The 22,960-nt window shown below is 41.7% G+C and overlaps 1 non-coding gene across 1 annotated transcript; it reads right to left on the reverse strand.

Annotated features, from left to right (window-relative positions):
* Positions 1-22,537: 22,537 nt before the first annotated feature.
* On the reverse strand, positions 22,538-22,668 carry LOC120097236 (small nucleolar RNA SNORA17). The gene has a single exon (XR_015639192.1). It is a non-coding gene; the product is annotated as a small nucleolar RNA SNORA17 (small nucleolar RNA).
* Positions 22,669-22,960: the final 292 nt, after the last annotated feature.

A 22,960-nucleotide genomic window follows, 5' to 3' on the forward strand; every position in this document is an offset into this window, starting at 1 on the left:
TGGAACACAGCGAACGCCCTCGCCATTGTTGGGGGGGGCGTGAACCAAACCCATCAACTGGAGGTGCACAGCCACAAAGTTAGTAGTGGCGGCTTCAATTCACAAGGGCTTCAGATGTAAAGCACCTATACCGTGGGTTGGGGGGAAGAACCTACCACTAATAAGGAAGGGCGGGGCTTTGGATGAGCTGCAACACGCAAAGTTTATAAGGTTTACTCAATGGATGAGTCCAAGGGAATATTTCTGCTGCTTAATAATAATCTCAGTTAGCACCAGTGTTAGGCATTTAAAGATAGTTTTAGTCACTGTAGGACTTTTCGATTCCTCAGTGAGGCTAAGATTGTTCAACCCTACTGTGGATCTTCATGAGGCGGCAGTAAGGAATGGTTCTCTACCAGTTCAATCTGGGTGGTCTTTTCTAATGAACTTTTCTGTCTTTCACTTTATTTAAAAGGAAACTTCCCAATACTCCCTGCCGTTGAGAAGTCGCTCCCCCAGTACTCTTGTCTCCATAGATCAGACAATCCAGCAGTCTGAGAAAATAGTTTATAAATTTGGATCTTTTTTTTCTTAAAAGACAAAAAGAAATTATGTTTACATTTATCAAGTATCTTTTATGTACTTTGTTTCAAGCCAAGTATTTTATATTTTATGAGTTGCCTCCCTTCCCTGGGAATCTGGCTGTAGACTTTATCTAATCTCATAAATTCTGTGACTCTTCTTTCTGCTTTAGCTTCCTGAATCTAGCAATTAAAGTGCTCAACAGGTTCAGCCACCAGCTCTAAGAAAGGACCTTCTTGTGGGTTGAGCTTTGAGAATGTCTATGAGAGAGGTTTAAAATCCACCAGCAGTTTTCTAAACTCCAAGGTTATACAGTTATAGTCCATTTCAATGGCAAGGTCACACTTCAGCCAGTGTTGGAGGACAGCTCCCAGGGCTGGACTACTCATCTGTGAAGGGGCTTTGCACACAGACTCCATGGACTTCTTCAGCACATCCTTTCCATGTGCCTGCAGATCAGACCTTCAGACCCATCACGAAGTTGGATACATTTTTGCTTTTGTGTTTTGTTTTTTCCCGCTAACCATCTCTCTTCCTCAAGTCCTCTATATCCCCATTCCCATACATAGAGATCCAGGATTGACTGGAGAAACAAATGCCCACCGGTCTTCTCATCCCAACTCCCCCCATTCCTGAAACTCTTCCATGGGATTTCTACAGAGAGTGACTCCAGATAGAGGTAGAGAGTTGAATCAGGGAGGGAGGAGGGTTGGGTATCACCGCCCCGCCATCTTTATCCTTTCCCTACCACTTCCTGACTTTTCAGGGGAGAGACAATTAGTGTTTATTGTGTGTTCCCTTGTTCCCACTTCCATGGTCTGAATATACTCATCTCATCCAAATTAAGTGTCCCTTGATTCTTTTGGTGGAATATGTCCAAAGCTATCTAAACGCCTGTCGTATGGCATCTGTCTGGTGCAGTGGTTCAAAACCTTCCTAATGCTGTGACCCTTTAATACTCTTCCTCGTGTTCTACTGACCTTAAGCATGAAATTACTTTCCTTGTTACTTCATAACTGTAATTTTGCTACTGTCATGAATTGTAATACACATGTCTGATATTCGGGTATCTGATATGTGAACCGCATGCTGAGAACCACCGATTTAACGGTTCAGGGCATGGCGTTCTACCTTAATAAAACAATGGCCCGAATTGTGTTCCTTATTAATAAAGTTGGCTATAATTACTTCATAACTGCATTTACCTAATTTACTTAATAACAAATAAAATGAAACTATGTCCTGACTCCCATCAGTACTGTCTTTGTCATACGTCATGCTCTCTGTGGATCGTGACTCTAATCAAGTTACAACTCCTCGTTCTGTCTCAGCCGCCCCCCAGTGGTGGCCTCATCCATGCGCTGATCAAGGGCAGGAGTGCCACAGCCAGTCTAGCTGGGTCTAACCCTTCCTCCGATTTCTGACTGCTCTATACTCACAGGCAGTCGTTTTAATCCCTATTCTTTGAACTCCTACTCCATAAACTGGCAGCAGTAATAAACAGCGCTCTGTGTTTCACGGAGATTAAACTCGTTACCGCACAGGGGCATTGTAGATGGTTGTGCGCATGCTCTGCCCGGGTGCCACCTGTAAGCTTCTATTACCAGCTGCAGCACTCAGAAAACTTTGTTCCTTGGCAGAGTAAGTGTCTGGGACTCCCCACTTCATCACAAATACAGGCCAGACTTAAGCCCAGCCGTCATCACTCTCTACTAATTGCCTCTAGCCTGCTTCCCAAACTATCTCTGCCATTAGGTGACCACACGCACTTTCCGACAACTGAAACACCTAGACGTTTCGGTCTCACGTTCTCGCTTCTACGTCTTCATTCCTCTGCACACTCAACTCATCACATATTAAAATTTCATCCATTCTCCGAGACTTAAAAACCAACAGCATCCCTTTCAGGAGGCCTTCCATCATCTTCCCAGAAGGAACTAATTGACTTACCTTGTGATCTCAGCTCGTTATTATAGCTCCTTTCTGGCATTTTGCCACGTGTTATTACCTGCTGTAATTATGCGTATCCATCTTCCCGACCGGAGTGGAAACCCCTCCAAAGCAGGAAGGAAGTATTTTGCATTGATGTTTGCATTTCCCCTGTTTCTCTAGTCAAGAGTCTTGCCTAGAATGAGAATTCAACCCGTTCCTGGAGCATGCATTTTATCCAATGACAGCTGCCAGTTTTGAACTCCTCCTTAATGACAAATACCGCATGAATGATGTGCACAGTCTCACTTAACCCTCAAGACTTAAAGACACTTGCTATTTTCTAATTTCTCAAATGGGAGACATTGAGTCACAGTAATTTACTGTTGACAAAATGCAAAATGCCATGAACCTGACCTAAGTGTTCTCCAAATCCAGACCCAAACTAGAAGCCTGTGGTATTCTCAGAGGGAAGTCTCATGGAGTAGGTAAACTTGTATTTGTGCACGTGTGTGTGCCTGCTCATGCGTGCGCGCACACACACGGGCACGCACACCCACACACACAACTAATTGGTCCTTGGGCTTCCTGCCATCGCTACAGTCATATCCTGCCCTCCTGTGCTCTGACTTGGCTGAGATTTACTTCCTCCCTTTTGGGGACACTGGATTCTAGGAGCAGTCACAGATACCTCTCCTGTCAGCACTGCTCCTTGGGACAAGAACCGAGCCCTAGTAGGTGGACTGACTGCAGGGAACTCTCCGAAGAATATGTCAGCATTATGCCAGGCTGATTAAAATGCAGAAAACACATCACCCACTGCCTAATGTGCATTGCACTGTATCGTATTTGATGGCATATTTATGCATACATCTTCAGAAACAATATTCTTGTAAGTCTTGTATCAACCCCTTGGGGAGATATTGGCAGTATGCAGGAAATCAGCAAACACATTGATCCTACATGCTCTGCGATGTTCGTAGTCGTCATGAAATTGAATTTCATCTTAACATATTAAAATCAATATACAGTGTTCAGTTTAATTTAGAATGTAAAATGCCATCAAGGGTTTTCAAGACGGAGAAAATAATAGTTTGAAACTCAGATATGCATGTATCATTACATAGACCATTTTCCGTTATTTAGAATAAGCCTGACCCTAGAATAGAAAAGATACTGCTCAGCCTGTCAGAACAAATAGCAATCTGGGACCAGTGAGGCGGCTCGTTGAAGAAAGGCGCTTGCTGCTATGTCTGATAACTCGAGTTCAATCCTTAGGGCCCACAAGGTAGAAGGAGAGAACCGACTCTTCTGTGTCCTCCACATCCATCCTGTGTATCCACACCCCCCTCAACCCTGAAATCAATCAATGTAACTAAAAAAAGGAATAGGAATTCAAGTTCTTCATTGATCAGACCTGGCAGATAAAAGGGCTTCCTCTTTTAAACTGGCATGTTACCTTTAGCTATTTCTCTGCATAATGTGTCTTGAAATAAAAAAAAATCTCCCCCAAATTACACCTAATGCTTATAAATGGCGAGAAGTGAGGCCTGTGACTGATGCGGCCTGTTTGGGAGGTGCGGTCGTGCATGGGAGGGGCTTGTTTGGGAGACAGATGGGAGCGCGCATGGCAGGGGCTGGGAATCCCACATTCTCCCTCTGCGCTCTTCTGTCTTATCCCCCTATACCTTTCTAGTCTCAGGATGGAATTTGGAACCCTGTTTACTTGGACCACCCACTACCGCCACCGCCACCGCTGCATGGTGATCGCGTTCCCAGAGGAAATGAAGGCGAGCCAGAGAGAATGCTAAGTGCTTTACACAGGTGGCGTTAGTCACTACTCCAGCCAGCGTCAGTGTAGGAGTCATTTCTGCCTCGATCTTACAGAAGAGAAATGGAGACCCCGAGGCGACCCTTGTCCAAAGCCACATAGCTTGAAAGTAACTGTGACGCTCTGAACCTGGCTTTGTTTGACTGTACGACCTGTGTCTTTTGTTTCTCATAGCTGACCCGGAGAAGGTAGCAGGGCTCTTTTAGGAATCATTGCTTTGGTTTCAATCAAATAAAGCCCTGTTTCAAAAGAGGGTTGAAAGGAAACAGGAGACAAGGGGTTGGCTTGAGGACCTCGATAAGAACATATGTATTTCTCGGGGTTGGGGATTTAGCTCAGTGGTAGAGCGCTTGGCTAGCAAGCGCAAGGCCCTAGGTTCGGTTCCCCAGCTCTGAAAAAAAGAAAAAAGAAACAAAAAAAAATATGTATTTCTCAAGGATCATGGGTAAGAAAAGGCACAGATAACGGAGCTGTTAGTGGGAAATTTGTGTCTGATACACAGTTCGGTTTTGCTCATCGCTGCTGGTCCTCGTGGGTGTGATAATTCTATGGGATCCCATTCAAGCTCCTTGGAGGCTAAGTCAGAAGTATGCAGCGGTCTTTTGGGCACTTTGCCAAAGTGCACAGCTGTATGATTCCAGTTTGATGAGCATATCTGTCTTCTTCCTCATACCACCCCACATGATGTCCAAAAAGTATGTCATCGCACAGTTAAAAATCCTTGTCTCAATAACCTAAATGCTCTGAGGGAGAATAAAGGCCCTCGGTGGTATTTGAGTAGTCCCATGTTTGTCCTTAAGAGAATAGACGGTGTTCACTAATTTCCAGATTTCTTGTGACTGAGTTCCCCATTCTTTTCAGGAGCCACTTTCCAGGTTAGTTTCACAAGGATGCTGTGAGGTAATGTCTGGGAAGCACTCTGCACTCCTTTGAGAAATGTGCTACGTCAATACCATGTATTATTATTTATTGTCAGCTCGGGAGAGAGGCATGGGCCACAGACGCCTTCCTCTCCTTTCTTGGATGCATCAGTCCTGTGGCTTTGACATATTTTGCTTAGAACTTTCTAGTAATTGCAATCCTTGGAAAAAGCAGGGTGTATCGGGAGCCCTCCAGAGACAGAGAACCCACTGAGTGCCACATGAAGGGGGAGGATCTAAGAGCTGTCCAAGTCAATCATACTTTCCCCCAATGAGAAGTCTTGTCTTAATATCAAGTATTTAATCCCCCCCCCACCGTGTGTGTGTGTGTGTGTGTGTGTGTGTGTGTGTGTGTGTGTGTGTGCACGTGCACATGTTGGGAAGTGGGGAGATTTAGCCCACTGTCAATAATGAAGAATTCTCTAAAAGCACAAATCAATGTGCTCAGTACAGCACCACACGAGCTGCCTATTCCATTTCAAAATGTCGTAGACACTCAAGCTGACCAGCATGCATTCCCTCCTTCCCGGTTGTTTCCAAATACAAGTGACCTTCTAGAATGTGCAGCTCAGCTGCTCTGATTTTTCTCTTTAAACTTTTCTAGTCAGTTCTCAACTGGCTGAATGGGGTCGTCTCAAGATGTCTGAGCCCCAGCACTGGTAGAGTTGGTGACATTTGTATGAAGGGGACCTTCAAGGGGTCATTAAGGCTAAACTGGCGTTGTCTTTAATTCAATATGGCTGTGTTCTTGAGACAAGTGGATGAGTACACAAACGCGCCAAGGAAGCCCATGTGAGGGCAAGGGGAGAAGATTGCTTCCTGAAAGGTAATGGAACAGAGCTCACATCTCAGATGCCGCAGAATTGTTAGGAAATAAATTTCTGTTGTTGAAGGATCCCGTGTTTAGTACTTTCTTGAAAACTAACAAAATAACACAGAAACAAAACCCGTTTATGCTATTCAGTATTTTACTACTCAATGTATGACTCAAAGGCTAGGGACTTAGCCAGTGACTCTCAACCTCCTTAGTGTTGTGGCCCTTAATATAGATTCTTTTTTCTTTTTTATTAACTTGAGTATTTCTTATATACATTTCGAGTGTTATTCCCTTTTCCGGTTTCCCCTCCCTCCTCCCCTTCCTTATGGGTGTTCCCCTCCCCATTCTCCCCCCATTGCCGCCCTCCCCCCAACAGTCTAGTTCACTGGGGGTTCAGGACCCAGGGCTTCCCGTTCCACTGGTGCTCTTACTAGGATATTCATTGCTACCTATGAGGTCAGTCTTTAGGTAGTGGCTTAGTCCCTGGAAGCTCTGGTTGCTTGGCATTGTTGTTCATATGGGGTCTCGAGCCCCTTCAAGCTCTTCCAGTTCTTTCTCTGATTCCTTCAACAGGGGTCCTATTCTCAGTTCAGTGGTTTGCTGCTGGCATTCGCCTCTGTATTTGCTGTATTCTGGCTGTGTCTCTCAGGAGCGATCTACATCCGGCTCCTGTCGGCCTGCACTTCTTTGCTTCATCCATCTTGTCTAATTGGGTGGCTGTATATGTATGGGCCACATGTGGGGGCAGGCTCTGAATGGGTGTTCCTTCTGTGTCTGTTTTAAATATAGATTCTTATGTTGTGGTGACCTCCGACCATAAAATCATTTCGTTGCGACTGTTAGGGGTTGTTTTCTGTGTTTTCTGGTGGTCTTAGGTAACCCCTGTTATGTTGAGAACCATTGGTTTTCATCTTTGCCTAGGACAGGCAAGGCTCTGGCTTCAATCCTCAGACTTATAAAGCAAGAAAAAAAACCCCAAGATGATGATGATGATGATGATGATGGTGACGATAATAATAATAATAGTAATAGTAATAATAATAATACACAAAATATGGTCCATTGATACTACCTTGGATCTAAAAAACACTTTGAAATCTAGGACTTTACCCAGACTTTTGGAATCTAATCCTACCTTTCGCAAAACTCAAGGTACTCCATATGCGTTGAGAAGATCAGTCATGAAATGATTTGGTTTGCCTTAGGTCATAGCCAGACTTCATGTTTAGATGAGCAGCGGTTTATTAACTCTCACTGTCTTCATCTGTGTTACTATGACTGGGGAAGAAATATCGATAAAAACAACTTGGGGAGGAAAGGATTATTTATCTTATGCTTTCACATCACAGCTCATCATCAAAGGAAGTCAGGACCGGAACTCAGACGGGACAGAAGCTGATGCAACTCTAGCGTCAAGTTTTACTAACGAGCCAGCACACTGTCATTCTCTGAGTTGGCTAGGCGACCCTATCGGTTTTGCTTGGGCTCTCCAAGATGGCTGCATTTGCACAGCTATTGCTAAGTAACCACTCTCCTTCCCTTCTCACACAATTTTGTCTTTCCTTTCTACCTCATCGAGGCCAATTTATGTTGTCCAAATATTTGCAGATGTGTAATTTTCCACTGCACTATGGCCAATTTATCAGAACCTATACTTTATAGAAATTGACCCTACTTCTCCCAGCACCTAAGACTCGCCAAAATGATCTTCCTGATCGGATTTATGTCCCAATCACATGGGAAAACTCTTATCTGAAATCATTATTAGGCCAAGAATCCCATATTCAGATTAAGGACCTTAGGGGAAAAGTTACTGTTATCATTCTGTTAAGTGGATATAGTATTGAGCCAACTCCTAGTGACCTGAGATTCTACCCAATGATATGCCGTGCCAAGGTTAAAGCATCTCTCAACTCTCATCAGAGAAGCTTCTGCTTGCAGTAGATAAAGATCAACACAGGTTCTCACAACAGTTTCTCATATACATATATATACATATATATGTATGTGTGGCACCTTCTCTTCCAAAGGCTCAGGAATTATGCCTTATTGCATTACATAAATATAAAACTAATAGCACTAGTTACCCATTTGCGGTGGTAATATATAGGTACATTTTAAAGTAAGTATTACTTTAGAATAGGTAGGTAGTCAAGGTCAAAAAAAATTGATTAATGTATAAAAATATGAGCGGCACAATAGTTTTGCAAAAATCATGAAGTGAGTTCATGATGTGCTATTTTAAGATCGCCCATTTTAAGATAGGTGCTTCAAAATTTGAGGAACAATAGCCTCAACTAATCTTTCAATGTTTCAAGAGCAAAAGGTCAGCTAATACTTGTGATGTGTAAGGGAATGACATATGGTCACCAAGGCATTTCTACCTTAGGTCCCAGGAATCAAATTGGGCTTGGGCAAAGGTGAGCCATCGCTTTCTCATTGCCTTTCTTACTGTGTCCAGTTTCACCCAGGATTATTATGGTAATATCAGCTGCTGACATTTATGTGGGGTTTTCTTGTTTGGTTCACATGCTTGAAGTCATTTGATCTGTAAAGCATTTGATCTGTATGGCATTTTATCCTATAGAGAATGATTGCTTGTCTTTGAAAGGGAGGAAGGTCTGGCTATTATTGGAATCTTTCTCCCAGTAGGGTCAGAGAGTCCTCTATATGCAAGATTTTCTAGAAGGTTGACCCTGTTTGTTGAAAGCTAACTGTACCTTTGGTCTTCTAAGACTTCCTACAGTCAGCAGCAGCACAGTTCCTTGGGAAGGGAAGAGCTGGTTGGGTTGCTGGACAGGCGGGTATGGCATTCAAGGTCACTACTTGACCTCATCAGTATTCCTGCAGGCCTGCCTCAAGGTCTCGGTAGAAACACTCAACAGAAGCAATGTTGGTGGAAAGTTGGTTGATAAGTGTTGTCTTTTTCAGTCTTTTGGATGCTAATTTGAATGCCTTAGTTTTTAGGTCCCTTGCGATGGAACTCTCCTTTCACTCTTACAGAGTTTCATAGACGTTTTAGAGGTTTCTTTTTGTCATATCTGCCTTAGGTGACTTGGCATTGGTGTCCCCTATACTGAAGAATGGGCTCCTCAAAGCAGCAGTGTTCTTCCCAAGACTTACACTGAGCACTGCGTGGGGTGACTTACTTTGCATATGGCAGGTGGGGAAGGAGAATTCATGTGCTTGAAATGAAAATGTAAAACGAAACATACCACACAAGAAGGAGTGATGACTAGATTAAGGCTTTATATCAATATTATTTTGGAATTATCATGTTTTTGCATTGTAGCCTAGGAATAAATGCTTGTAGCCCACTCCACCACATTTTTATTTTTAAGCAGTCATTTCTAGATGGAAGAGTTCAGGGCTGTCAATCTACTATTGATATGGTCATTAAGGTGTTTATATTCAATTTTGAAGTATACAATTGTATACTAACTTAAAAGTATTAAATTTATGGAATGCTTCCACTTTCTTTAGCTTTTTATGCAAAATTTAATGTTTCTTCAGACACATCTGTGCCACAAATATCTTAGATATTATCACTGGAGAGTTTTAAACGTGAAAATAATGCCTAACAATAATTTCATACTTGTAAGATAATTATTATTGATTTAACATTCAAAATAAAGATTTTTTGGGCAGGTAGGTATCTAGCATTTATTTTTAAGTTTGTATGTAACCTTTAAGTAAAATTATTACCACCAGACATCTTTTAGTAACTCTATAGATAAAACTTAAACTTTCATGAGCATCCAGTCACCACCTCTAATAACGAATATTGCTTTTGATTGTCTCAATCCTTGTCATTAAGCCTGCACATTCTTTCTGAATATCCACTAATCCCTGGATATCTCTTCGTTGTATAATCATTCCTCTCAGCTGTGAGAATTTTGAAGTCCAAGTAACAAAAAAATGAAGTCTTATGCCTTATTGTATTCACTTTGTATTTTCATTTTTCAGAGTCACATATTCTGTGGTGAGCTGGTGACAAGCTTATTGCATTTTCAGTGCCGACTTTTCTCACAGTCTCATGGAAACACTCATAAGCAGATTCATACCTTGGAGACATCAGGGCTCTGGGAAACTTCCAAAAAAAGTAATAAGAGTCTAGACACAGGGACACGGCGAGAGTTACAGAAGAAAGCAATGGCTGATACTTTAAATAACAAGAAAGGTAGCTTATATACATTTTGAAAGCTAAAGAGTAATGGACACAAGCTGTGGAAGTCCTGGATGCTCCTGAAAATTACAGCTCACACTGAAAGACCCACATTAAGCAAGGTGGAGGGCAGGTGCCACTTCCTCTTCCCGTTGCTGTGATAAGCTACTTGACATAGGCAACTTAAGAAGGCTGACTGTGGCTTACCACCATGGTATAGTCCATCGCATCAGTGAAGCCCTGGCAACGGGAACTCGAGATGGCTGACTACACTGTATGCAGTCAGTGAGCAGAGACCAGGGAATGTTTGTGCTCAGTTCACACTCACCTTTTTATTCAGTGTAGGATCTCAGGCCTAGGGAATGGCATCGCCCATATTTAAGATAGGTCTTCAAGATTCCATATGGATCATCTCTGCATATCAGGGATCTGAGGGCAAAAACGGGTATAAAAGAATCAATCACCAACGGTCCACCCTCAGTGAGAGTAACATCAGCCACTACTGCTGTTGTTCTTGTTCCCTGACCATAAAAGGTCCCTAGCTTAACTATTAAGAGTGTTCTTGTCCTTCCAAATGAATTTGAAAACTGCTCTTTCTAACTTCTATGTTCATAGCATTCTTATTTATAATAGCCATAAGCTGGAAAGAACCCAGATGCCCTTCAGCAGAGGAATGGATACAGAAAATGTGGTACATCTACACAATGGAGTACTACTCAGCTATTAAAAACAGTGACTTCATGAAATTCATAGGCAACTGGATGGAACTAGAAAATGTCATTCTGAGTGAGGTAACCCAGTCACAAAAGAACACACAAGTTATGTACTCACTGATAAATAGATATTAGTCCAAAAGATCGGAATACCCAAGATACAATTCACAGACCATATAAAGCTCAAGAAGAAGAAAGACCAAAATGTAGATGCTTCAGTCCTTCTTAGAAGGGGGAACAAAATACCCAGAAGAGGAAATACAGGAAATGGAACAGGGACTGAAGAAAAGGTCATCCAGAGACTGCCCCACCTGGGGATCCATCCCATATGCAGCCACCAAATCCAGCCACTATTGCTGATTCCAAGAAGTGCTTGCTGACAGGAGCCAGATATGGGTATCTCCTGAGAGGCTCTGCCAGAGCCTTACTGATACAGATGGTTGCAGCTAACCATTGGACTGAACAAAGAGACCCAATGAAGAAGTTAGAAAAAAGACTGAAGGAGCTGAAGGGATTTGCAACTCCATAGGAAGAACAACAATCTCAACCAATCAGACACCCCAGAGTTCCCAGGGACTAAACCACCAACCAAAGAGTAAACATGGAGGGACCCATGACTCCAGCTGCATAGGTAGCAGAGGACGACATTGTCTGGCACCAATGGGAGGAGAAGCCCTTGGTCCTGTGAAGGCTCATGTCCACAGTGTAGGGAAATGCCATAGTGTTGAGGTGGGGGTGAGTGGGTGGGAGGGGGAGCACCCTCATAGAAGCAGGGGTAGGGGGCATGAGATAGGGGGGAACCAGGAAAGGGGATAACATTTGAAATGTAAATACATAAAATATCTGATATAAAAGATAAAAAATACTGTTCCTTTTAGAATTTCAAGAGACCCAGTGAGAGAGAGACCCAACCGCCTGGTCAGGTGGGCACTCCTGAGGCTGCAGAGCGGAAGAGACCACCAACACTGCTCACCCCTGCCCACATCCCTGGCCCAAGAGGAAACTGTATAAGGCCTCTGGGCTCCCGTGGGGGAGGGCCCAGGAGCGGCAGGACCCCTGCCACAGACACCGCAGGACCCTGAAGGAAACAGACCGGATAAACAGTTCTCTGCACCCAAATCCCGTGGGAGGGAGAGCTAAACCTTCAGAGAGGCAGACAGGCCTGGGAAACCAGAAGAGACTGCTCCCTGCACACACATCTCGGACGCCAGAGGAAAAAGCCAAAGACCATCTGGAACCCTGGTGCACTGAAGCTCCCGGAAGGGGCGGCACAGGTCTTCCTGGTTGCTGCCGCTGCAGAGAGCCCCTGGACAGCACCCCACGAGCAAACCTGAGCCTCGGGACCACAGGTAAGACCAAATTTTCTGCTGCAAGAAAGCTGCCTGGTGAACTCAAGACACAGGCCCACAGGAACAGCTGAAGACCTGTAGAGAGGAAAAACTACACGCCCGAAAGCAGAACACTCTGTCCCCATAACTGACTGAAAGAGAGGAAAACAGGTCTACAGCACTCCTGACACACAGGCTTATAGGACAGTCTAGCCACTGTCAGAAATAGCAGAACAAAGTAACACTAGAGATAATCTGATGGCGAGAGGCAAGCGCAGGAACCCAAGCAACAGAAACCAAGACTACATGCCATCATCGGAGCCCAATTCTCCCACCAAAACAAACATGGAATATCCAAACACACCAGAAAAGCAAGATCTAGTTTCAAAATCATATTTGATCATGATGCTGGAGGACTTCAGGAAAGACCTGAACACACTTAGGGAAGCACAGGAAAACATTAATAAACAAGTAAAAGCCTACAGAGAGGAATCGCAAAAATCCCTGAAAGAATTCCAGGAAAACACAATCAAACAGTTGAAGGAATTAAAAATGGAAATAGAAGCAATCAAGAAAGAACACATGGAAACAACCCTGGATCTAGAAAACCAAAAGAAGAGACAAGGAGCTGTAGATACAAGCTTCACCAACAGAATACAAGAGATGGAAGAGAGAATCTCAGGAGCAGAAGATTCCATAGAAATCATTGACTCAACTGTCAAAGATAATGTAAAGCGGAAAAAGCTACTGGTCCAAAACATACAGGAAATCCAGGACTCAATGAGAAGATCAAACCTAAGGATAATAGGTATAGAAGAGAGTGAAGACTCCCAGCTCAAAGGACCAGTAAATATCTTCAACAAAATCATAGAAGAAAACTTCCCTAACCTAAAAAAAGAGATACCCATAGACATACAGGAAGCCTACAGAACTCCAAATAGATTGGACCAGAAAAGAAACACCTCCCGTCACATAATTGTCAAAACACCAAACGCACAAAATAAAGAAAGAATATTAAAAGCAGTAAGGGAAAAAGGTCAAGTAACATATAAAGGGAGACCTATCAGAATCACACCAGACTTCTCGCCAGAAACTATGAAGGCCAGAAGATCCTGGACTGATGTTATACAGACCCTAAGAGAACACAAATGCCAGCCCAGATTACTGTATCCAGCAAAACTCTCAATTAACATTGATGGAGAAACCAAGATATTCCATGACAAAACCAAATTTACACAATATCTTTCTACAAATCCAGCACTACAAAGGATAATAAATGGTAAAGCCCAACATAAGGAGGCAAGCTATACCCTAGAAGAAGCAAGAAACTAATCGTCTTGGCAACAAAACAAAGAGAATGAAAGCACACAAACATAACCTCACATCAAATATGAATATAACGGGAAGCAATAATCACTATTCCTTAATATCTCTCAATATCAATGGCCTCAACTCCCCAATAAAAAGACATAGATTAACAAACTGGATACGCAACGAGGACCCTGCATTCTGCTGCCTACAGGAAACACACCTCAGAGACAAAGACAGACACTACCTCAGAGTGAAAGGCTGGAAAACAACTTTCCAAGCAAATGGTCAGAAGAAGCAAGCTGGAGTAGCCATTCTAATATCAAATAAAATCAATTTCCAACTAAAAGTCATCAAAAAAGATAAGGAAGGACACTTCATATTCATCAAAGGAAAAATCAACCAAGATGAACTCTCAATCCTAAATATCTATGCCCCAAATACAAGGGCACCTACATATGTAAAAGAAACCTTACTAAAGCTCAAAACACACATTGCACCTCACACAATAATAGTGGGAGATTTCAACACCCCACTCTCATCAATGGACAGATCATGGAAACAGAAATTAAACAGTGATGTAGACAGACTAAGAGAAGTCATGAGAAAAATGGACTTAACGGATATTTATAGAACATTCTATCCTAAAGCAAAAGGATATACCTTCTTCTCAGCTCCTCATGGCACTTTCTCCAAAATTGACCATATAATTGGTCAAAAAACGGGCCTCTACAGGTACAGAAAGATAGAAATAATCCCATGCATGCTATCGGACCACCATGGCCTAAAACTGGTCTTCAATAACAATAAGGGAAGAATGCCCACATATACGTGGAAATTGAACAATGCTCTACTCAATGATAACCTGGTCAAGGAAGAAATAAAGAAAGAAATTAAAAACTTTTTAGAATTTAATGAAAATGAAGATACAACATACTCAAACTTATGGGACACAATGAAAGCTGTGCTAAGAGGAAAACTCATAGCGCTGAGTGCCTGCAGAAAGAAACAGGAAAGAGCATATGTCAGCAGCTTGACAGCACACCTAAAAGCTCTAGAACAAAAAGAAGCAAATACACCCAGGAGGAGTAGAAGGCAGGAAATAATCAAACTCAGAGCTGAAATCAACCAAGTAGAAACAAAAAGGACCATAGAAAGAATCAACAGAACCAAAAGTTGGTTCTTTGAGAAAATCAACAAGATAGATAAACCCTTAGCCAGACTAACGAGAGGACACAGAGAGTGTGTCCAAATTAACAAAATCAGAAATGAAAAGGGAGACATAACTACAGATTCGGAGGAAATTCAAAAAATCATCAGATCTTACTATAAAAACCTATATTCAACAAAATTTGAAAATCTTCAGGAAATGGACAATTTCCTAGACAGATACCAGGTATCGAAGTTAAATCAGGAACAGATAAACCAGTTAAACAACCCCATAACTCCTAAGGAAATAGAAGCAGTCATTAAAGGTCTCCCAACCAAAAAGAGCCCAGGTCCAGACGGGTTTAGTGCAGAATTCTATCAAACCTTCATAGAAGACCTCATACCAATATTATCCAAACTATTCCACAAAATTGAAACAGATGGAGCCCTACCGAATTCCTTCTATGAAGCCACAATTACTCTTATACCTAAACCACACAAAGACACAACAAAGAAAGAGAACTTCAGACCAATTTCCCTTATGAATATCGACGCAAAAATACTCAATAAAATTCTGGCAAACCGAATTCAAGAGCACATCAAAACAATCATCCACCATGATCAAGTAGGCTTCATCCCAGGCATGCAGGGATGGTTTAATATACGGAAAACCATCAACGTGATCCATTATATAAACAAACTGAAAGAACAGAACCACATGATCATTTCATTAGATGCTGAGAAAGCATTTGACAAAATTCAACACCCCTTCATGATAAAAGTCCTGGAAAGAATAGGAATTCAAGGCCCATACCTAAACATAGTAAAAGCCATATACAGCAAACCAGTTGCTAACATTAAACTAAATGGAGAGAAACTTGAAGCAATCCCACTAAAATCAGGGACTAGACAAGGCTGCCCACTCTCTCCCTACTTATTCAATATAGTTCTTGAAGTTCTAGCCAGAGCAATCAGACAACAAAAGGAGATCAAAGGGATACAGATCGGAAAAGAAGAGGTCAAAATATCACTATTTGCAGATGACATGATAGTATATTTAAGTGATCCCAAAAGTTCCACCAGAGAACTACTAAAGCTGATAAACAACTTCAGCAAAGTGGCTGGGTATAAAATTAACTCAAATAAATCAGTTGCCTTCCTCTATACAAAAGAGAAACAAGCCGAGAAAGAAATTAGGGAAACGACACCCTTCATAATAGACCCAAATAATATAAAGTACCTCGGTGTGACTTTAACCAAGCAAGTAAAAGATCTGTACAATAAGAACTTCAAGACACTGAGGAAAGAAATTGAAGAAGACCTCAGAAGATGGAAAGATCTCCCATGCTCATGGATTGGCAGGATTAATATGGTAAAAATGGCCATTTTACCAAAAGCAATCTACAGATTCAATGCAATCCCCATCAAAATACCAATCCAATTCTTCAAAGAGTTAGACAGAACAATTTGCAAATTCATCTGGAATAACAAAAAACCCAGGATAGCTAAAGCTATCCTCAACAATAAAAGGACTTCAGGGGGAATCACTATCCCTGAACTCAAGCAGTATTACAGAGCAATAGTGATAAAAACTGCATGGTATTGGTACAGAGACAGACAGATAGACCAATGGAATAGAATTGAAGACCCAGAAATGAACCCACACACCTATGGTCACTTGATTTTTGACAAAGGAGCCAAAACCATCCAATGGAAAAAAGATAGTATTTTCAGCAAATGGTGCTGGTTCAACTGGAGGGCAACATGTAGAAGAATGCAGATCGATCCATCCTTATCACCCTGTACAAAGCTTAAGTCCAAGTGGATCAAGGACCTCCACATCAAACCAGACACACTCAAACTAATAGAAGAAAAACTAGGGAAGCATCTGGAACACATGGGCACTGGAAAAAATTTCCTGAACAAAACACCAATGGCTTATGCTCTAAGATCAAGAATCGACAAATGGGATCTCATAAAACTGCAAAGCTTCTGTAAGGCAAAGGACACTGTGGTTAGGACAAAACGGCAACCAACAGATTGGGAAAAGATCTTTACCAATCCTACAACAGATAGAGGCCTTATTTCCAAAATATACAAAGAACTCAAGAAGTTAGACCGCAGGGAAACAAATAACCCTATTAAAAAATGGGGTTCAGAGCTAAACAAAGAATTCACAGCTGAGGAATGCCGAATGGCTGAGAAACACCTAAAGAAATGTTCAACATCTTTAGTCATAAGGGAAATGCAAATCAAAACAACCCTGAGATTTCACCTCACACCAGTGCGATTGGCTAAGATCAAAAACTCAGGTGACAGCAGATGCTGGCGAGGATGTGGAGAAAGAGGAACACTCCTCCATTGTTGGTGGGATTGCAGACTGGTAAAACCATTCTGGAAATCAGTCTGGAGGTTCCTCAGAAAATTGGACATTGAACTGCCTGATGATCCAGCTATACCTCTCTTGGGCATATACCCAAAAGATGCCTCAACATATAAAAGAGACACGTGCTCCACTATGTTCATCGCAGCCTTATTTATAATAGCCAGAAGCTGGAAAGAACCCAGATGCCCTTCAACAGAGGAATGGATACAGAAAATGTGGTACATCTACACAATGGAATATTACTCAGCTATCAAAAACAACGAGTTAATGAAATTCGTAGGCAAATGGTTGGAACTGGAAAATATCATCCTGAGTGAGCTAACCCAATCACAGAAAGACATACATGGTATGCACTCATTGATAAGTGGCTATTAGCCCAAATGCTTGAATTACCCTAGATCCCTAGAACAAACGAAACTCAAGACGGATGATCAAAATGTGAATGCTTCACTCCTTCTTTAAATGAGGAAAAAGAATACCCTTGGCAGGGAAGGGAGAGGCAAAGATTAAAACAGAGACTGAAGGAACACCCATTCAGAGCCTGCCCCACATGTGGCCCATACATATACAGCCACCCAATTAGACAAGATGGATGAAGCAAAGAAGTGCAGACCGACAGGAGCCGGATGTAGATCGCTCCTGAGAGACACAGCCAGAATACAGCAAATATAGAGACGAATGCCAGCAGCAAACCACTGAACTGAGAATAGGTCCCCTATTGAAGGAATCAGAGAAAGAACTGGAAGAGCTTGAAGGGGCTCGAGACCCCAAAAGTACAACAATGCCAAGCAACCAGAGCTTCCAGGGACTAAGCCACTACCTAAAGACTATACATGGACTGACCCTGGACTCTGACCCCATAGGTAGCAATGAATATCCTAGTAAGAGCACCAGTGGAAGGGGAAGCCCTGGGTCCTGTTAAGACTGAACCCACAGTGAACTAGTCTATGGGGGGAGGGCGGCAATGGGGGGAGGGTTGGGAGGGGAACACCCATAAGGAAGGGGAGGGGGGAGGGGGATGTTTGCCCGGAAACCGGGAAAGGGAATAACACTCGAAATGTATATAAGAAATACTCAAGTTAATAAAAAAAAAAAAAAAAAGAATTTCAAATTGTTCCCTACGGTTTTCTACATCAGATCCACTAGCAAGAACATCTTAATCTAACTTGACAAACAATTTATTCTCCAAATTCTTTCTTAGGGTGATAGTCCTCGCTGATAATCTACATCTCTAAGTTCTTTCCTGGGGTGGTAACAGAATCTTTACTCTGTCCCAGCAGCAGGGCCTGAAGTAGATCAAGCACTACTATTGTGTGTTCCAAGGATGCTGCCCAGTGAGGGGCTGGAAGCCCCCGTAGACTTCTCATGCAATTCTAAGACATTGAGTGATATGAAGGCAGCAAGCAGACCAGAACTCCATAACCTCAGGAAGTCCTCGGAACATGTGGTTCTCGGCGCCATGCCTATCTGGACCACACCCATCTTGGCTGTGCTAACCCGCGGGCCACTTGTTGTTCTTCTTGCATTGCCCTGGTGGGGCAGTGGGGGTTGGGGAGAGAGAGAGAATGGGGAGGGCCAATGTTGGCTGGAACGGGGGTGTGAATACGGAAGGATGTAAATGAGAGGATCATAATCATGACTGAAGCAAATTTTATACAGTTCTCAAAAAAAGATAATCACGGGGAAGTGGGGAAGTCAAAACGAAATAGTTAAGTGAAAATTAGAAATTTAGTGTGCTGCAGATGAAAAAATCTGAACGAAGTTAAATAGTTAAATGATGGTAAAAACTCATGTCCTAAGACTTAAATAGAAGACTGAGAATAAATACTGAGACGCCCATGAAAGCTACATCGTTGAGAACCTTATGTAAAAGTTTGGGACCGAACAAAGAACTCCTGAAGAAAGTCCACAAAATTTAAATGAATAGACATTGAATTAAATGTTAAATAACCGGAACCTAGCTGCTTTCTGTTAAATTAATCTCAAGGCAATTTTATGTGTTTACGTCACATGAGGAAAAAAAGAATATAATTTCTAAAAAACCCATATCTTAGCTTTTAAGACATAATTAACATCAAACTCTTCTTTAAGAATGCCAGCACATCCCTGGCATGATCTGACAGGTGGTTTCTCCTTTTGTAGGTGACCTGGTGACCTTTCCTGTTGGTCAAATACTGTGAGAGTTGGCTATTCAGCGCAATCAAAGTATTTCAAAATATTGTTATGACGATCCCATTATGATGTGGCATAAAAAACAACTAGCGTAAGAGAGAAGACATGTATGAAACTAGACATCATCGTTTTCTGTTGAGGCTAAAAACGTTGATGCTTGTGCATACTTAGATAAGAGACAAAGAAAAGATGTTGGCCTCTCGCTGAAGCACAACCAACGGTCATAAATTTGCTCGAATAATCCGGTGACCTCTTTTGGTTGGGAGAATTTTTTTTTCTCAAATTATCCAGTAAGCAAGCCAACCACAGAGCAAAAGGATAGTATATCATGCAAATATTTAGGTCATTTATTTTGATATGTGAGGTTTGACTTTAATTATTTATACAACTTCATAGTGCAGTAGTGTCTTGTGTTTTTCTAAAGACTAATGAAGGTTCCTAAACATAAGCTTTCAGGAGAGTCTCTTGGCTATGAGATCTTTACAGAAACATGTTACTGAATTTAATATTGAATTACAATCAAATCAGAGGGGCCACGGTAAATGAAATGTGCTTTTAACTTGAAAATTAAAATTTGCCCTGTGCTTCAGAGAAGTAAGTGAAGATATGCTTGACCTTTGCCCCAAACCAAGGCCACTTCTTAGTTTCACTAGGGAGGCTTTGGACTTAAGGATGAGGTACTAGGCTTCCTCACTACATTAGGAAAAATTGTAGATGTGCAAAAAATGGTGGTGTAGAAGGTGTACTCTGTCACTGACAGAAGCTTGACTGCTCTCAAATATTTATAAAGTCTACTTTCTGTGCCAAGTCTCTGCTTGATTCCAGGAATATAATCCTGATCGCAGCACAGCACTTACTGTCAAGGCGCAGCCACATTCGTTAGGACAAATGGCACGTGTCCTGTAAGATACCAAAGTTCAATGGCTAGGCATAATATAAGCTTGCCTCTTGGTAATGAGAAATCTTTTGTGTTGATATTCAAAGGGTGGTAGTTCTTGCATGGTCGTTTTGCTTTCTTCTAAGACTCGTTGGGGGAATCCTCTTCTTCATCCATGTATCTGATCAGAAGTCAGAATCTAGGAGACAGTACTGAGGGGAAAATGGTGGAGCTTGAGTGGCTGTATTACACTGCTAAGAATTTGGTCAAAGCCAGTCGTATTTAGCTGCAAGGGAAGCTGGGGAATATGGGTCAGCTTTGTCTTGTGAGATGACAGGAATATATTTTAGCAAACATCGTTGACGTTGGCCATAGCACATGGGGAGAAATGACTGCAATTACTCCACCGCCATAATACAAGAGACTAATGTGCATGGTAAACACACAAGCTTCTGGAGATCAAGTATCAAGGTTACAAGTGCAATGACATTTTATTCCGTTTTCTGTTGCTGTGCCAAGGTGCTGGAGGCTAGCTACTTTATAAAGAAAGGAGGGTTATTTAGCTTAAAGTGTTAAAGGATGAATTTTCGAGAATGAACGGCCTGGTTCATTCAGGCTTTGACAAGCCTGGATTTCTCATCTCTGTTCACAGCACAAGTAAGTTAATGATCACATGAAGCAGAGTTTCACTCTGCGGCATAATCTTGCTTCATAACAATTGGGTCTTGGGAGACCTCACTCTCGGAGTGTTGATCTCCTCTGAGAACAATGATCCTTTGGTGTACTTACCACTCAGTGGATCCTACCTTTTAAAGGCGTTACGACCTCCTTGGCCTTGTCCCTGGGGGAACCAACCTGTCAACACCTGCAGCTTTAGCTTGGGTGTTGGCATTATTCTGAAATCATAGCACACGTTCAATGACTCTGCATATAATGAAATACTTTTTAAAAGCAAACTAAAATTAAGGGTAATTTCAAATGCTTAATACAGATTGATTTCTTAGTTGAAAAGTACTTTTTATTGTTTTGTACAGCTGTTGTGCCTGTATGTATTTTTTTGTGTACCATATGTGTATCTGGTTGCCCATTGAAGTCAGAAGATGACATCAATTCTTCTAGAACTGGAGTTACAGATGTGCATGCTGAAAACCAAACTCCAGCAGCAAGTACTCTTAACTGCTATTCCATCTCTCCAGCCCCTAGGAATTTTAGTGAGATAATTGATTCACATGCTACTCACCGTATTGATAGTAGGGCGAGCCCTTTACCCAGCCTGACACTTCATCCAGTTTCAAAACTGTGGTCAAATATTACAACCAAAATATTGGCCTTATCATAGTCTACTAATCTTATTCAAATTTCCTGAATTTTACTGGCATTCATATACTTGCATTTTGTCAATTTTTACCAGCTTACCTAGGTTTATTAATCACTCAAGGTAAGATATAGAGTAGTTTCATCATCTCAAAATCCCCTATGCCATCACCTTTCCCTAATTAAGTCTTTATTTTTAAAGCTTAGTATTATAAATGTGCTTCATGTATAAGGTTCTGTATGAATATGATTATATATTTGTGATTATATATTATTATATATGAATATGATTGTATATGTATGTTTATGAACATGATTGCATATGTATGATTATATATGTATATGATTGTATAGGAATATGGTTGCATAAGTATATGATTGCATAAATATATGATTGTATATGTATATGACTGCATGATACATAAGTTTTGTGTTGGGCATTTATTACTCATCATCCTTTTCTTTCTGAGGACCAGGGTTTGAGTAGGATCTCCACTGTGTAGTCCTGGCGATCTATAACTACTATGCAAACCAGCTTGGCCTGGAACTTGAAGTAATTCCTCTACCCCTGCTTCCCGAATGCAGCAATTCCAGGTCTGTAATACTCTGCCCAGCCCCCAACACGATTCTCTGCAGTCATCCAAGTCGCTATAGTTGATGAACAGTTCACATCTTTCATTTCAGAGACGTAGTCTGTTTTTGGAAATCCCTTGGTTGTTTAGCCATTTGCCAGTAGGATATCTATACTCACTTCAGCCTGAGATATCAGTAGTAAAGACACTGCTTGCATTCACAAACCGTTGTTTGCGGAAACGGAAATTGCCATTTCTCTGGTGATGCCTGCCTGCCTGCCTTCGAACAGGTGGGGATCTCAGACTAACTTCCCTTTCAGAATCGCATGATACCAGACTGGCTGTCATTTCACATTTATTCCCCTTCCCAGCCCACCCAAGGCTCACGGTCCCAGGCAGGGTTCTTCTAGTCTCTGCCTCACTCCCTGCCCTGGGACCCCATCTGGGCACGTGTGGTGCTGGGCTGGTGGCTGTCTTGGGCTCAAGTTTTCATGCAGTGTTAGGCTACTAATCTTTCAGATGTTCACCGGTCAGAACACTGAGCATAGACATAGCCTCTCTCTTCTCTGTCACTACTGATGCTCATGTGACACATCAGTCACACCTGCCATGTCTCTAGGTGCAGGAATATATTAATTGTATATACATTAATATATATTAATTAAATTTATTCTTAGACTAACATATATATACACATACATACATATGTACATATACATATACATACATATTCATACATATACATACATATGTAATCCATACATACACATATTATATGTGTGTGTGTGTATATATATATATATATTGTTCTTTCTATCACTTCCACACTCCCTTATCTCTTTTTACCCACTTCAAAACCCCTGTAAGTCCCTTTCCTGGTACAGGTATTAATTTGTGACCATTGAGCTTAATCAATGC

Source organism: Rattus norvegicus, chromosome 15 (genome assembly GCF_021556685.1).
Source record: "Rattus norvegicus strain SHRSP/BbbUtx chromosome 15, alternate assembly SHRSP_T2T, whole genome shotgun sequence".
Lineage (NCBI taxonomy): Eukaryota > Metazoa > Chordata > Mammalia > Rodentia > Muridae > Rattus > Rattus norvegicus.